This window comes from Arachis ipaensis, chromosome B7 (genome assembly GCF_059453495.1).
Source record: "Arachis ipaensis isolate K30076 ecotype BB chromosome B7, ASM5945349v1, whole genome shotgun sequence".
NCBI classification, from domain to species: domain Eukaryota; kingdom Viridiplantae; phylum Streptophyta; class Magnoliopsida; order Fabales; family Fabaceae; genus Arachis; species Arachis ipaensis.
The window spans coordinates 99,808,408-99,813,861 of NC_142442.1; the positions used below are offsets into that span (position 1 = coordinate 99,808,408).

At 36.0% G+C, this 5,454-nt stretch overlaps 1 non-coding gene across 1 annotated transcript; it reads right to left on the reverse strand.

The window, feature by feature from the left end:
- Nucleotides 1-3,891: 3,891 nt before the first annotated feature.
- LOC148553504 (small nucleolar RNA R71) lies at nt 3,892-3,999 on the reverse strand. Its single transcript, XR_015893703.1, has one exon. It is a non-coding gene; the product is annotated as a small nucleolar RNA R71 (small nucleolar RNA).
- Nucleotides 4,000-5,454: the final 1,455 nt, after the last annotated feature.

The window sequence follows — 5,454 nt, forward strand, 5'->3', positions numbered from 1 at the left end:
TTTTTACCCCGGTAACTTTTAATATTTCTACTTTAACCACCCTAACTTTCAGAAATTACAAAACAACCCCTCAAACACCAAAATATTTACTTCCTTGCCCTTTCTAAGATCTAAAAGGTGTTCTTCAATGTTCTTCACCACACTCAAAGTGTTCTTCATGTTCTTCGTAAATTCTTCAAATTCTTTCTCTATTTTTACCCGTTTTTCAGTCTTTTCAGCAACCGATTTTTACCAAAATTCAAAATAAATTCCCAGCCACTAAAATCCCATCTTTTCTACATGATTTGAACACAAATTGAACCCCAATTTAGGGCCTAGGGTTTCGTTTTCCAGCAGCCACAAGAACACACATTCATAGCTTGAATTTCATCAAATTTCATCAAAATTTCACCAAATTTTCACCAAGAATCAATCATATATGCAACCAATTTTTAGCACAGCCAAATCATAGAACATTCACATAAATCAATCACAAATATTCAAGATTAATTTCGTGACACCCTACCTTGATTTGCTACTCCAAATTCGGTTACTCTTTGAAGTGTTCTTAAAGCACTTTTTCCTCCTAAAACACATCAAGAACAACTTTAAAACTCTAAACCATCAACTAAACGAACTTCAGAAGCATCTTAGGAAGGTTATCCTCACCTTAAACGTGCAGGAAATCAAAGATCTTTGGCCCACAAGTCAAGCTAAGCAAGAGATCTAAGGAAGAACATCAAGAAAATACTTGTTTAAGCATGTTTCCTTGAAAACCGAATTGAAGAGGGAGGGAGACAGCCATATCACCTTATTTCCAGCCTTGATATGTTATATGGTTATGTAGAAGAAGAAGAGAGGATCATTTTGGTGAAATCGGAATTTTGATTTGAGTTTTAGTTCAGAAGAAATCAAGCTTTGAAGATTAAGTGTTCATGAAAGTTTCTCTCTTTTCTCTCTTGTTATTTTCGGCCAAAATGATGAAATGAGACAACCTTGAAGGTCTTGGGGGTGTAAGGTGAGTTGTGATTGGTTGGCTTGGAGGTGGATTAAAATAATATTAAAATATCTCTGGTGTACAACTACTAAAACTAGGTGTATCGGAACACTCATAAAAACATCTCTAAAAATTATTTTTTGAGCTACTAGCATAAATGAAACTAGTAACATATTTATTATGAGAATAAAACATGAATAATGAGGTCTTAGCATTGCTAAAGTCATCAGAGAGTGCTGGTGCTAAGCTGCACCAGTAAACCGTAAACCCGGTTAAACCGATTTTCTGTTTTTAACAAAAAAGACTAGGTAACCTTATAATATCATTCAAGCATTTTCTAATACTAATATAATGATAATATTATACTATTATCTCTCTCCTCTCATGAATCGAGTCCAGTTCGTCAAACAGAGACTATTTATGAAAATCAGAATCAAAACTGCCAACCGATACGGTTCAAAAACTAGGTTCTTCGCGATTGCATTATCGGGCTTGCCTCAGAGGAGGTTCTAACTTAAGGATGACATAATAATGAGGATTGAGATGATTGATGATATAACAGAGGTGTTCCCTTTACTGATCTTCCGTAGAAATCCGTACTTTCAGAAAAGATCTCATGTACTCGAAAATTAGGGTTGTTACATTCTACACTCCATAGATTAAGGTGTGGAGCTCTGCTGTTCCTCATGAATTAATACAAAGTACTACTGTTTTTCTATTCAATTCAAGCTTATTCCGCTTCTAAGATATTCATTCGCAGTCAAGAACATGATGAATGTGATGATTATGTGACGCTCATCATCATTCTCGCTTATGAACGCATGCCTGACAAATACTTCCGTTCTACATACAAGCAAGCTAGAATGGATATCTCTTGGCTATCTAATACAGGGGACCGAGTCCGAGTTATTAGTGTCTTCGTGGTATAAGTTAGAACCCATGGACGGCCATTCTTGAGAATCCGGAAAGTCTAAACCTTGTCTGTGGTATTCCGAGTAGGATTCAGGGATTGAATGACTGTGACGAGCTTCAAACTCGCGAGTGCTGGGCGTAGTGACAGACGCAAAAGGATAGTAAATCCTATTCCAGTATGATCGAGAACCGACAGATGATTAGCCATGCAGTGACAGCGCATTGGGCCATTTTCACTGAGAGGACAGGTGGCCATTGACATCGGTGATGCCTAACATATAGCTTGCCATGGAAAGGAGTAAGAAGGATTGGATGAAGACAGCAGGAAAGTAGAGGTTCAGAGGGACGAAAGCATCTCTATACGCTTATCTGAAATTCTCACCAATGAATTACATAAGTACCACTATCCTATTTTATATTTTATTTATCTTTTACTTATCAATTCATAAAATCAGTTGAATCCACCTGACTGAGATTTACAAGTACCACTATCAATTTTATGTTTTTCTCTCTCTTCATTAAAAATTCAAAAATAAAAAAATATATTTCCCTTATTTCACTCATAATTTTCGAAAATTTGATTTGATTTAGTCAAAAGTTTTTAAAATTTAGTTGTTTCTTATGAGTCAAATCACATTTTCAATTTGAAAATCTTATCTTTTTCAAAATCTTTTTCAAAAATCAAATCTTTTTTATTTTTCTTATTTATTTTTAAAAATTTTAAAATTATTTTTCTAAAATCTTTTTCTTAATTTTATCTCATAATTTTCGAAAATATTATCAACAATTAATGTTTTGATTCAAAAATTACAAGTTTGTTACTTGCCTGTTAAGAAAGATTCAAACTTTAAGTTCTAGAATTATATCTTGTAATTACTTGTGAGTCAAGTCATTAATTTTGATTTTAAAAATTCAGATCTTTTTTCAAAGCTAATTTTAATCAAATCTTTCTATCATATCTTTTTAAATCATAAATTTTTCAAAAATTTGATTTTTAAATATATCTTCTCTAACTTCTTATTTTCTTATCTTTTCAAAATTGATTTTCAAATCTTTTCTCAACTAACTAATTGACTTTTTGTTTGTTTCTTATCTTTTTCAAAACCACCTAACTACTCTTCCCTCTCCAATTTTTGAAAATACATCCCTCTTTTTCAAAAATTCTTTTTAATTAATTAATTATTTTAAATTTTAATTTCAATTTTACTTCTCCTTTAATTTTCGAAAATCATCAACCCCTTTTCAAAAATTATTTTCGAAAACTCCTCCCTCTCATCTTCTTCTATTTATTTAATTACTTACTAACACTTCTCCTCATCTCATATCTCTGCTTCTATCCTCACCCTTGTGTTTGGATTATCCATTCTTCTTCACTCTTATTCGCTTTCTTCCTTTACTAACAACAAGGGAACCTCTATACTGTGGTAAAAAGGATCCCTATTATTATTTTCTGTTTCCTTTTTTTTCATATGAGCAGGAGCAAGGACAAGAGCATTCTTGTTGAAGCAGACCCTGAACCTGAAAGGACTCTGAAGAGGAAACTGAGAGAAGCTAAAATACAACAATCCAGAGACAACTTTACAGAAATTTTCGAAAAAGAAGAGGAGATGGCAACCAAAATTAATAATAATGCAAGGAGGATGCTTGGTGATTATACTACACCTACTTCCAAGTTTGATGGAAGAAGCATCTCAATCCCTACCATTGGAGCAAACAATTTTGAGCTGAAACCTTAATTAGTTGCTCTAATGCAACAGAACTGCAAATCCCATGGACTTCCATCAGAAGATCCCTATCAGTTTTTAACTGAATTCCTGCAGATCTGTGAGACTGTTAAGACTAATGGAGTAGATCCTGAAGTCTACAGGCTCATGCTTTTCCCTTTTGCTGTAAGAAACAGAGCTAGAACATGGTTAGACTCACAACCTAAAGATAGCCTGAACTCTTGGGATAAGCTGGTCACGGCCTTCTTGGCTAAGTTCTTTCCTCCTCAAAAGCTGAGCAAGCTTAGAGTGGATGTTCAAACCTTCAAGAAAAAAGATGGTGAATCCCTCTATGAAGCTTGGGAAAGATACAAGCAGATGACCAAAAGGTGTCCTCCTGACATGCTTTCAGAATGGACCATTCTGGATATATTCTATTATGGTCTATCTGAGTTCTCCAAGATGTCGCTGGACCATTCTGCAGGTGGATCTATTCACCTAAAAAAAATGCCTGCAGAAGCTCAAGAACTTATTGACATGGTTGCAAATAATCAATTCATGTATACTTCTGAGAGAAATTCCGTGAATAATGGGACGCCTCAGAAGAAGGAAGTTCTTAAAATTGATGCTCTGAATGCCATATTGGCTCAGAACAAAGTGTTGACTCAGCAAGTCAACATGATCTCCCAAAGTCTGAATGGATGGCAAAATGCATCCAATAGTACTAAAGAGGCATCTTCTGAAGAAGAAGCTTATGATCTTGATAACCCTGCAATAGCAGAGGTAAATTACATGGATGAACCTTATGGAAACACCTATAATTCATCATGGAGAAATCATCCAAATTTCTCATGGAAGGATCAACAAAAGCCTCAACAAGGCTTTAATAATGGTGGAAGAAACAGGCTCAGTAATAGCAAGCTTTTTCCATCATCTTCTCAGCAACAGACAGAGAATTTTGAACAAAATACCTCTAATCTAGCAAACTTAGTCTCTGATCTGTCCAAGGCTACTCTAAGTTTCATGAGTGAAATAAGGTCCTCCATAAGAAATTTGGAGGCACAAGTGGGCCAGCTGAGTAAGAAAATCACTGAAACACCTCCTAGTACTCTCCCAAGCCACACTGAAGAGAATCCAAAAAGAGAGTGCAAGGCCATTGATATAATCAATATGGCCGAATGCATGGAGGACAGAGAGGATGTAAACCCCACTGAGGATAGCCTCATGGGACGTCTCTCAAGCAAGAAGGAGTTCCCCTCTGAGGAACCAAAGGAATCTGAGGCTCATCTAGAGACCATAGAGATTCCATTGAACCTCCTTATGCCCTTCATGAGCTCTGATGAGTATTCTTCTTCTGAAGAGAATGTGGATGTTACTGAAGAGCAAGTTGTCAAGTACCTTGGTGAAATCATGAAGCTGAATGCCAAATTATGTGGTAATGAGACTTGGGAAGATGAACCTCCCTTGCTCATCAATAAACTGAGTGATCTGGATCAATTGACATTACCTCAGAAGAAACAGGATCCTGGAAAGTTCTTAATACATTGTACCATAGGCACCATGACCTTTGAGAAGACTCTGTGTGACCTGGGGTCAGGCATAAACCTCATGCCACTCTCTGTAATGGAGAAACTGGGAATCCTTGAGGTACAGGCTGCCAAATTCTCATTAGAGATGGTAGACAAATCCATGAAATAGGCTTATGGACAAGTAGAGGATGTGTTAGTATGGGTTGAAGGCCTTTACATCCCTGCTGATTTCATTTCCTAGACACTGGGAAGGATGAGGATGAATCCATCATTCTTGGAAGACCCTTCCTAGCCACAGCAAAAGCTATGATTGATGTGGACAGAGGAGAATTGA